We start from the raw sequence: 12,467 nt of genomic DNA, 5'->3' as shown, positions 1-12,467 counted from the left end.
CTCAAATGCTGGAGTATCTGGGTCATCGGGGAGACTTCTCCAGATCCCAATGTAAACTGTCTGGGAGAGCTGAGGAAAAGGCTCAGGTAGGGAGTGTTGGCAGTAGGAGCATGGAGACAGACTTCTTGGGTGGGATCCACAACACCATGGAAAAATCTGGGTCCCAGCAGCCCTCCCCTGCAATTTCAGCTCTGGAGAGGCAAACAGGAGGATGCCTAGGACTGGCTGTCCAACCAACCTAGCCAATTAGTGGTCTCCAAGTGCAATGAGAGACCCTGTCTCCGAAAATAACGGGAAGGATAATTGAGGAAGGGCACACAGGCCCTCACCTTCACACTCACCCACATGAGCAGGTGCACATATCACACACACACACATTCAAACATGCACAACACACAAACATACATACCCCTCCAAAAAGGGGCTTACAGATGCATATTGTGAGGCCAGGAACCGTGAAACATACCTATAAACCCCAGCATGCTGGGGCCTAAAGCAGCCTGATCTACCTACTGAGTCTGAGACAACAATATACAGCAAGGAGGGGGCAAGAGAGCCAGGGAGGGGAGGAGGGCAACATGGAGGAAGAGGAGGAAGGAAGAAGGGAGGGGGGAGGGAGGGGGAGAGAGAGAGAGAGAGAGAGAGAGAGAGAGAGAGAGAGAGAGGAGATTGATTTGATTTTCAGATGTGCGTGCTTGGGCATACTTTTAATCCCAGCTACTCAGTAGGCTCAGACACATTTATCTCAAATTCAAGTCACCCTGGGCTAAACTAGAAAAACCTATTTTACACACACACACACACACACACACACACACACATTTTAATTAATGAAGGACTGAAGAGATGACTCGGATGTTAAGAGCACGGGCGGCTTATTTAGAGGATCCGGGTTCAATTCCCAGCCCCCACATGGCAGCTAACCACAATATGTAATTTCAGTCCCAGGGGATCTAGCATCCTTTTCTGGCCTCCATGGTCATTGCATGCATGGAGTGCACAGACATAGATGCAGACCAAACACCTGTACACATAAAACTAAATACATAAAAAATTTAAAGTGCATAAAAATTGTATATTTTATTTATATTCTGTATAAAGTGTTTCAAGAACACTCATGAAGCTATTAACACTAGGAGTCTCTACAGAAGAAAAATGGGGGCTGGGAGACAGGAATGGACTTTTAAAATTCTGAACCATGTGAATGCATTACCTTTTAATATATAGTATAAATTTTTTAGAGGAAAGAAATAGAACAACCAGACAGAAGATCAATGAGGAAATATGGGATTTTATCAACACTGTGGATATATATATGCAACAGTAGAATATGCATTCTTCCCAAGAACATCTAGAACATTCTCCAGGCTAGACCCCCACATTGAAATCATAGAAAGTGCCTGTTTCAGTAACAGCATGGAATGCCAGAGACCAACATCAGAAGGAAGACAAAAACACACCAACTGGGGGAAGTAAACACCCAATTTTAAAGAAAAATGTTGAAAGACTTTCGGGTTCGTGCACCCAGATGCTGTGTGCCCGGCACGGGAACCCATCTGATGCAGGCGCTAGGGACTAAACTGAGGCCCTCTGCAAGACACTATGTGCCCTTACCCTCTGAGCCATCTCTCCAGCCCCTAGCTGACAGACTGCCAACCAAGGGGCCAAAGGAGAAATCACAAGGGAAGATGGGCAGTAACGGCACACACTCGGGAGGCAGAGGCAGGCGGATCTCTGTCAGTTTGAGGCCAGCCTGGTCTACAAGAGCTAGTTCCAGGACAGGCTCCAAAGCTACAGAGAAACCCTGTCTCAAAAAAACAAAACAACACACACACACACACAAGAAAGAAAGAAAAGAGAAATCATAAGGGAATTTTAAAACTATTTTCTATGTTGTGGCAGATAGAAACAAAATACAACAAAACATAAAAAAATGAAAGAAGTGAGGCCCCTGATTCAATCGGATTCAATCTCCAGTTCCAGGGACTCTGACGCCCTCTTCAGGCCTCCACCGGTACCAAGCATTCACGTGGTACACAGACAAACAGGCGAAACCTCCAGACCCATACATTTCAATGTAATTTAACTTTATAAAACAAAACAAGAAATGGATGTGGTGACCCATGTCTATAGACCCACAAGTACTTGCGACTTAGAGGCGGAGAGAGAAGGATCGGGAGTTAAAGTTCTGCTAACTATCAAATTCAGGACCCGCAGAAAGAAAACCTTGTCGCGTGCCTGACGTGGGACCAGTGTGTGGTCGCCTGCGTTCTCCCCTTCGGCCCTTGCAGCGGCAGCTCTCCACATTTTCCAGGGAAGAGGACGGGCAGGCTCTTTGCAACAGCCAGAATGGAAACACCCCGCACACTTTGTAGCAAGCACTGGCACCGAGTGCAGGCCTTGACACCAGGCAGAGCCGGCCATAGGGAGTCAAGGCAGCATCTCGAGCAGAGTCGGTGCCTCCAGGGGCGTTTCCCCGCAGTGTGTGAGGATAGACCAGCTGGACCCAGGCCCGCAGCCCGAGATGGGTAGCAAATACAAGAGCTGGCCAGTGGTCAATGGAAATTAGGCCATGCCCCATCTCCTCCCGGCATCCCCACAGCCCCAGGCCTCTCCTCTGACTGACTCATACCCTGGCATGTCTCTGCCATCTGCGCTGCTCAGCTCAGGCAGAGTGAGACCAGCTGGGCTAGGGCTTCATTCTCCCCATGGGTGATTGGCAATGGCGGCCTTGCTTGGCTGGGGGTGGGGGGGAGCAAGACCTCTGGTTCCCGTGAGCACCCTCTGCTGGAGGCTTCTGGCCTGACTGAGTCCGCAGGCTCTGGGCACTGGGCCCAATGGTTTTCATTTTTTATTATTTTTTATTAGAGCAGTGGGATGTCTTTCAAGAGTGCCATGGTATTAATTACAGCCTGTTGTGTACCGACCTATGGCTTCACAAAAGACAGGGCTCGTGTTCCTAAAGGCCTCTGAGACCTGAGACCCTCTACCCCCTTGGATTAATTTCTCAAAGATTCTGGTGGTCTGAAAAAGCCTTCTGCTGAGCAGGCATCAGCAGCAGGGCCCTAGAGCTGTGGGAACTCCATGCTGGGAGCCTTCTACAGAACACAGAACGGAGAATTCTAGAAACCAGATCTAGAAGTTGCACATCAATTTGTCAGGACAGAGCTACCCACAGAAACAACATCTTTAGATGGGGGCAGGACAGTTTTTCAAACTCTTTTTTTTTTTTCCCTAGACGAGTAATGCTTATTTATTATGTACACAGTGTTCTGCCTGCATGTATGCCTGCCCGACAGAAGAGGGCGCCATATTTCGTTGTAGATGTTTGTGAGCCACCATGTGATTGCTGGGAATTGAACTGAGGACCTCTGGAAGAACAGCCAGTGCTCTTAACCTCTGAGCCATCTCTCCAGCCCCAAACTCTTTTTCATAGCAAATCCCTAGAACTTTGGCACTGAGGCAACACTGCTGAATGGGGGATTCCTGGGGTCCTAGCTGCAAACCCTGTCTATCTCCCTTCCAACTACCCATGAAAACCCATGCATTGCCATCCTAAGCCAGAGAGATATTAATGCTGGGGACATAGCTCAGTGGTAGAGGGAGGGAGGGAGTTAAGTAAAGAGAAAGAATTGGTACTTTCAATTTTACTATTATTATTATTACTATTAGTGTGTATGTGTGTGTGTGTGTGTGTTTGCATGCATGCACAGCAGGCTAAGAAGGCAGAGACAGGACCTTGCTGACTAGCTAGTCTATCTACATAGAGAGATACAAGTCCAGTAAGATATACTGTCTCAAAACACAAGATGGATGGATTGATTAGCTATGAGTGTCTTAGGCCTTGAATCTCAGCACTCAGGAAGCAAAAGAAGACCCTGTGAGTTCAAAGTCGTTCTGTCCTGTGTAATGAGTTCAAGACCAGATAGGAATTCCTTGCGAGCCCTTGTCAATGATGATGATGATGATGATGATGATGATGATGATAACGATATAGACAGTGATTCAAAAAGAGACCAAAGTGGACCTCTGGCCTCCACACATGTGCATGTGAACACACACACACGCCCACACACTCAGTGTACTTTTTTTGGGGGGGGGCGGGGTTCAAGACAGGGTTTCTCTGTGGTTTTGGAGCCTGTCCTGGAACTAGCTCTTGTAGACCAGGCTGGTCTCGAACTCACAGAGATCCACTTGCCTCTGCCTCCCAAGTGCTGGGATTAAAGGCGTGCGCCACCACTGCCCGGCTCACTCAGTGTATTTAATGTCTCTTATGAAATGGCAGCATCCAAACCTTTGAATATGAAGGATCTATCTATAGGTTCCTAAGAACGTCTAAGCAGCATTTGAAGTGCCCATTTCATTCAGACTCCAAGTCCGGTTCATAAAAAGAGATGAGTGTTCAGACGAGAAATATGGGAGAGTTTGAACAGAAGATATATTAATCTCAGAAAGTTAAAGAAATAATTTTTCAAAAGAGATGTGCTAATATGGCTGCATTTTACAAAAGTGCTTGGAGCTCAGAGGAGCTGGCACTTGTCCCAGTTCACACAAGTAAGAAGGCCCCTGTCAGTTTCATGGGATTGCCCTCCAGTGGTTTCATGGGATTGTCCTCCAGTGGTTTCATGGGATTGTCCTCCAGTGGTTTCATGGGATTGTCCTCCAGTGGTTTCTATGCTGGAAGCTGAGTCTCAGTGTAGCCAGAGTTCAGGTGGGGTGAGGCCAAATAGATGGTCACAGGGGCTCCACCCACGTGCATTGAGGAATGCAGTGCTCCAGGATGGGGTCGGGTCTCTCTTGAGAATGAGATTGGAATTTCTGGGGCCAGAGAGACGACTCAGTGGTTAAAGCACAAGCCTGACTCTTTGAGTTCAGTCCCGGGAACCTGTGGGCTTTTTTTTATCTTGTTTTTAAGCTGGGTGTGTTGGCATACATCTGTAATCACAACACTCCTAAGGTAGATGGGGAGACAAGAACTCACACTGAAACAAAGAGGACCATGCCTCAGAAACAAGATGGAGGAACCAACTGAAGAGAACCCACTTCCAAAAGTTGGCCTCTGACTTCTGTGTATGTTATGACATGTAGATACCCATGAGCGCATGCATGCTCGAGTGTTCACACACACACAAATTAATTAATTAGTTAATTAAGAATAAAACAGGCTGGGCCAGCGGTGGTGGCACACATCTTTAATCCCAGCACTTGGGAGGCAGAGGCAGGTGGGTCTCTGTGAGTTCGAGGCCAGCCTGGTCTACAAGAGCTAGTGCCAGGACAGGCTCCAAAGCTACAGAGAAACCCTGTCTTGAAAAACTAAAATAAAAAAGAGCTACTGCCAGGCAGGCGGTGGTGGCGCACGCCTTTAATCCCAGCACTCGGGAGGCAGAGGCAGGCAGATCTCTGGGAGTTCGAGGCTAGCCTGGTCTACAAGAGCTAGTTCTGGGACAGGCACCAAAGCTACAGAGAAACCCTGTCTCGGAAAAAAAAAAAAAAAAGAGCTAGTGCCAGGACAGGCTCCAAAGCTACACAGAGAAACCCTGTCTCGAAAAACCAAAAGGAAAAAAAAAAAAGGAATATATTTCATTTTGTTTATAAAGAACTAGCCAAAGATGGTGGCACATACCTTTAATTCCAGCACTCAAGTGGCAGAGGAGGCACATTCCTGTGAGTACAAGGCCAGCCTGGTCTACATAGCAAGTTCCAGGCCAGGCAGGGGCTCCTGTTAGACCCTGTTAGGAGGAAGAGGAGCTAGCCCAAGCCCTCACTGCCTGCTCTGGCTTCTAGTTAGGCCGTGCAATCTCTCCCTCCCATCAGTGCTTCTGCCATGATGATGTTTATCTCTGGTGCCATCCATCATGTCCTGACAGTCTCACTACATGCCTGGAATGCTCTTCATAAACCAGACTGGCCAGAAACTTACAGCAACCCTGCTCTCTGTCCTCCCGAGTTGCTGGGACTGCAGGGATGCACCACCGTACCCGGCAAACCTTTCCCCAGAAAGCACCCAGCCTTCAGTGTTTTGTTGTGGTAATGCAAAATCATTAGGAAAATGTCTTGGCTGGAATTAAAGGGAGTTTCTGGGGCCCTAAGAGGCGCTGACTCGAACCTAACTCTTCTCAAACCAATGCCGGAGATTTTTGATTGGATCCCATGCCCCCAGAGAACAGCAGTCTGTGCTCGCAGTTCTCAAGACGAGGTGGCTCTGTGTGGTTCTTCCTCCAAAGCACTGCTGTTTTCCCATGATCCTGTCTTCCTCTTTTCTGTTTCTTCTTCCTCTTCCCTGCCCACGAGGAAAATCCCCATCTAAGTAGCACGCTAACTTTGTCCACATAAAGATAAGAGCATCCTCCCTCCTGCTAACCTAACCGTGGACTGCCCCTTGCATAGCCAGCTCAGGGTGATATGGGAGGTGATCTCCACAGTCACTGTGCTCCCAGCAAAGCACAGGCAGATGTCTCTGTGAGTTCTTTATTATAGCTATAGAAAATTAACTAATGCAATGGGTGTGATGGTACACGCCTTTAATCCCAGCACTCAGGAGGCAGAGGCAGGCAGATCTGAGTACAAGGCCAGCCTGGTCTACAAAGTGAGTTCCAGGACAGCCAGGATTACACAGAGAAACTCTGTCTTAAAACAAAACAAACAAAAATCAAAAAAATTATCTAATACATCCACACAAACAAACATTCACACAGATAAAATGAACAGCCTTCCCTTTAAGTGGAAATGACTAGAAAATTTAGCCAGGAAGCAATCACTCATTCAGTGCAGGAAGCCACGAGCACCTTCGGAACCTTTGATCTGTCAAATGGGCAGGTGGAAATCCACCTCTGAGACTTGTGTGTAGTGTGATGAACTCACAGAGGCATCTGCCTGTGATAAAACAACTTGACCAAAAGTAATGTGGGAAGAAAAGGGTTTATTTCAGCTTACAGCTTGTCGTCCATTTTCCAAGGAAGTCAGGACAGCAACCTGGAGGCAGGAGTGGAAACAGAGGCCATGGAGGAATGTTGCTTACTGGTTTGCTCTTTGTGGCTTGCTCAGTCTGCTTTCTTACAGCACCCAGGGCCACCAGTCCAGGTTAGGCTTCCAGCACTCATAAAGTGGACTACAACAATGGGAACCCTAAGTCATTCAGTCCCCACAAAGTACTTTATGAGACAGGTCCTGCTCCCCCCCATTTGACAGAGGAGAAAACTGAGGTTCATGAGATCTAGGGGTTTGCCATCACAGCCAGTGAGGATCAGGAATACGGGGCCCAGATCTGCCTGATTCCTGGGTCCAGCCCCTTGACTCCACCTTGCCAGCCAGGCTCACTGTTCCTTGACTTCTGTGCTTCTGGAGGCGGAGTGGAATCTACGGACCTGATGTGCTTAAGCTGGCTTCCCAGACTCCGTGGTTCTGCCTGAGGATGGCTTTGCTTCCCTGCTGAAGAGCTGCCTGGGATTCAGGATGGAAACCATTTGGCAGCCAGAGTATCTGCTAGAACCCTAGGAACATATGTGACAAGCCTATTTGGAGGCACAGAGGAGACTGGAGCTCAGACTCTTTCAAAACAGTTCTTTTCTCTTGAGCAAGATGTGTGTGCAGCATCCACCTTCCAAAGAAGAAGAGGAAACAGCATAAAATCAATATTGGGGAACCTTGAGTTGGCTGGGGGACTCCCTCATGTAAGCGTATGCAGACGTTAGAGACAGAACACCAGGGAGGGGTCTTTGGATTGCAAGCAACAGAATATCCAATTAGTTAAAGCAGAAACATGCATTGATTGACAGAAGAGAAATCCCAGTAGCCGGCCCATCCTCAGGTGCAGCTTGATCAAGAGGTCAAGGAAGCGCCAGGTTCCCTCTTCCCAATTCTGCCATCCTGCTCCTGGGCTTCATCTTCTCTCCCAAAGCAAGATGGCTGCTGTGTTAGGTACTATTTCATCACTGGGAACAAAGCACGGGACGTGGCAACTCCGAGGAGGTGTGGCTTGTTTGGGCTCACAGATTCAGAGGGTTCCATCCGTGAAGGCTTGGGCAGAGAACCATTACGGCGTGAGTGTGTGGTAAGAGAGCTGCTCACTTACCTCGTGATTGACAGGAAGCAGGGACAGGGAAGGGGTCAGGACACACCCTCCAAAGGAACGACTCATTTCCTCCAGCTTGGGTCCTCCTCTTCGGGTTTCTGGCACCTCCTAAGATAGTGTCACAAGTTAGGGACCAAGTAGTCAACCTGTGAGACTGGAGGGGTATCTTATACTACTCAAGTGTCGTCTCCTCTCAGGAAAAGAGAACCAAAAGGTCGGCCCAGGACACGCCAAGATCAAGTTCTCAGCACAGAGGAGATTTAGTTACACCAGGGGACAAAGGCAGGGAATAAGAAACTCTAGACAGGAGATAGAAGAAGAGGAAGAAGGGAAAGGGAACAGGGGATGGGAGAAGGGACGTTTGTCCTTGGGGGACAAAGACTGACTTTGGATATAGAGGGGAACAGAGGTGGCTCAGAGGCAAATGGCAGTTTACAAAGGGAAAGGGGAAGCCCTGTACTAGAAGGAGTTGTTTAGTTTGATTGGCATGTTAATTGGGGTAGCCAAAAGGGGGCTTTGGATTGCTGGTCTTCAGTACTTGGATAGCTGGACTTTGGTGGTCAGCCTCAGAAGGAGGAAGTGGCCAAATAAGGGACTAGACCTTGGTGGTCAACTTTAGAAAGGTAACCTAACAGCTTCAGCTAGGCAGAGGAAATGGGGGAGCCAAGCTCAAGCCTAATCGAGTCCTTCAGGAGCTTGTGTTTCCAAAAAGTTAACTGAGTTTCCGTGGCTCTTGGTGGCTCAGTGTGGACCAGGAAAATGTGATGTCAGCCAGCTGTGTTAGCAGGCACACGTGATCCCAGCTCTTGGAAGGTGGAGGATAAAGGTCATCTACAAGGTCTCAAAAAAGTAAGAGAGAGAGAGAAAGAAAAAAAAAAAGAAGGAAAAGAGAATATAGAAAAGGAGAGGCAGAGGCAGGCAGATCTCTGAGTTCAAGGCCAGCCTGGTCTACAAGAGCTAGTTCCAGGACAGGCACCAAAGCTACAGAGAAACCTTGTCTCAAAAAACAAAAACAAAACAAAAAAAAAATTAAAAAAAAAGAAGCAGGATCAGCCAGCCTTGGCTGATGCAGGCTGTAACTCAGGCTACCTAAGAGCTTGAGGCAGGAGGATCACAAGTTAAAGGCCTTCCTGAACAGAGTGAGCTGCAGTCTAGTCTGGTCAATTTATCAAGCTCTTATCTCAAAACAAAGAATGAAAAGAAGGTTAGGGATGTAGGTCAGTGCAGATCACTCGCCTAGCAGATGTGAGGCCTTGCCAATTCTCTCTCGCCCTCCTCCCTGCACCACACACACGTGCCCAAAGCAGCAGGATCAATGGGATATGGGGTGTGAAAGAATAAAGGTGAGAATAAGGGGAATAAGGAAGGGAGGAAGAAACAAAGAAAAGGTAAAGAAGTTAGATAAACAGAATTCCATTTAAAAGCAAAGTGGCAAAGGGCTTCCAGTAGGGGTATGCTCAAAAGTTCATTTTTTTTTTATCTGTTTGGAAGTCAGTACATTTTTATCTGTGTGTGTGTGTGTGTGTGTGTGTGTTGGGTGTGTGTGGGAGGAGGGGGGTTCATTGTAAATATCCCAGGCTAGCCTGAGGAACTATTTATTATTAATGTAATGAAGATACTGGATATTTGCAGTGAAAAATAGAAATCAAAACGTCCAAGGCCGGATGACACGTTGGGAAAGCCTGTCTGTGTTTGTTTGGAGTGCCGGCGCTGGAGAGAAAGAAGGCTTAATTAATGAGCATGGGCTGGCAGATGGAGGCTCCCGTGGGGACCTGGAGGGAGCTTCCTTCGGAGCGTTTCCAAGGTCTCAGAGTTTGACGACGGGGCTCTCTGTGATGCAGAATTCCCCGTCCTACGTTGTGGTTTTGCTTCCTCTAGATAGAGATGAATCCAGAACACACCCAGAGCTTCCCTTTATGGGTGCACAGAGAAGATGCGACCTTGCAGCCCTAACCTGACTCCTGTCACGTGACTCGCAAATGGGCTCCGTGGAAGGGCGAAGAGAGCAGGAGGCTGTCCTACTGCTCCTGAGCCAAGAGTGGTTTAAGAGGCAGCAGGAGGGGGCAGAGGTCAAGGAGAACTTCGTAAATCATAAATTGGGAGGATGTGTAGGGCTTGGTCTTCCGGGGAATGGACTGTGTCTGCCTGAGGAAATAGAGCTGTACCGCTCTCCTACTAGAAAAGACACCCAAACTCTTGCACCTCTGCTTCTCAGTACCTCCTCCCTCGGTCCTTTTAGAAAGATGGGGCTGCTAAGGTTTGGATTTGTGTGTCTGGCCCCAAATCTTGATCCTTCTGCTTCAGCCTCCCAAGAACACTTTCAATACTGAATGTTCTGTTCCGGCAGTGGTGGTGGCCCACACCTTTAATCCCAGCATTCGGGAGGCAGAGGCAGGTGGATCTCTATGAGTTCAAGGCCAGTCTGGTCTACAAGAGCTAGTTCCAGAACAGGCACCAAAGCTACAGAGAAACCTTGTCTCGAAATACCAAAAAAGAGGGAAGCAGAGGCAGGCGGATCTCTGGGAGTTCGAGACCAGCCTGGTCTACAAGTTCCAGGACAGGCTCCACAACCACAGAGAAACCCCGTCTCAGAAAAAAAAAAAAAAAAGAAAGAAAGAAAGAAAAGAAAAGAAAAACCAAAAAAGAAAGATAAAAAGACCTGGGTGGCCGGGCGATGGTGGCACACGCCTTTAATCCCAGCACTCGGGAGGCAGAGGCAGGCAGATCTCTGTGAGTTCGAGACCAGCCTGGTCTACAGAGCTAGTTCCAGGACAGGCTCCAAAGCCACAGAGAAACCCTGTCTCGAAAAACCAAAAAAAAAAAAAAAAAAAAAAAAAAGGACCTGGGTGATTGTCCAGAGCTTTTTTTTTTTTTAAATATTTATTTATTTATTATGTATACAATTTTCTGTCTGTGTGTATGCCTGAAGGCCAGAAGAGGGCGCCAGACCTCTTTATAGATGGTTGTGAGCCACCATGTGGTTGCTGGGAATCGAACTCGGGTCCTTTGGAAGAGCAGGCAATGCTCTTAACCACTGAGCCATCTCTCCAGCCCTGTCCAGAGCTTTAAAAAAAAAAAGTGGGAGGAGGGTGACTTTAATCTAGAAAGGTTATTTTACACTTGCTCTTAGCCAAGAGACCAAGAAGTGATGTAAAAGAATATGTTTATTCGTGTGCATGTGTATATGTGTGTCTCTCGCTGGAGCTGTCGGTGTTGGGTAGCCCTGGAAATCTACCCTGACCCCAACCCCCAGTCCTGGAGTTATGGACCAGCACTACCTTGCCCAGCGATTGCATGGGCATGGGCTCTGGGGATCCAAAGCAGAGCCGCTTGCTTGCACCACACCTATAATCCCAACACTTGGGTGATGGGGACAGAAGGCTCAGAAGTTCAAGGCCAACCTGGACTACTTGAAACCATCAAAAATAAAGAAAGACAGTGGTCTGAGAAGTTCAGAGCGCATACCTAAAGTCATTCCAGTCTGTTAGAGGGGAGGGAGATGATGCCGGCTGGACGTGGCTGAAAGCAGGGTGAGCACTCCTTGGGCTACAGTTCAAGGGGAGACACTTGGATGCTAAAGACTCCTGGATGCTTAAGAACATGGAGGTGGAAGAGAGGGAGTGCCAGATTTTCAGTTGGTTCCCAATGGACATTGGTACTGTTGGGTGAAGCCCAATGAGAGGCAGGCTTGGTGCTTGGTGAGGAAGCCGGCAGAACGTGGGAACCTCTATGTTACCCAAGTGACTCATCAGGAGAGTACAGGTGGAGTAGGCCAGCAGCCATGAGCCACACAATTCAAATCCCATGAGCACTTAGCCACTGCTGAGAGCAGCCACTGGAGAACACCAGCTCCTATTCAGTAGCAAGCCCTGTGGGGTACCTAAGCCCTAACTGTAGCAGCCCTTGAGGGGCCATGTTCTTTATTCTTTCTTTCTTTCTTTCTTTTTTTTGTTGTTGTTTTTTTGTTTTTCAAGACAGGGTTTCTTTGTAGCTTTGGAACCTGTCCTGGAACTAGCTCTTGTACACCAGGCTGGTCTGTGTCTGCCTCCCAAGTGCTGGGATTAAAGGCGTGTGCCACCACTGCCCGGCCGAGGGACCATGTTCTTAATAGACCTTTAGAAAGAGCAATATAATTCAGAGAGGTTCCATGATTACCACCGAGTAGATAGTAGGTGGATCTGGGGTCTGGAAACTGAGAGCCAAGCCTTCTGTAGTCGGCTTGTTCAGTGTGAGCGAACAGTGGGCATCTATGCAGCCTAAGAGTTCAGGGTTCCAGGGCATTGCCAGCACTTTACCCTGTCAGGCCAGTGAGGCGGCTCAGCAGGGAGAGGGTTTGCTGCCAAGCCTGACAACCTCACTTAGATCCCTGGGACCCACAAGGTGGAAAGAGAGGATG

This window comes from Microtus oregoni, unplaced genomic scaffold (genome assembly GCF_018167655.1).
Source record: "Microtus oregoni isolate MIOR12 unplaced genomic scaffold, Mior012 000000F_ref0000247, whole genome shotgun sequence".
In the NCBI taxonomy this organism is placed as follows: domain Eukaryota; kingdom Metazoa; phylum Chordata; class Mammalia; order Rodentia; family Cricetidae; genus Microtus; species Microtus oregoni.
The sequence above is the reverse complement of the archived record's forward strand: the minus strand, read 5'-3'. Positions refer to the sequence as shown.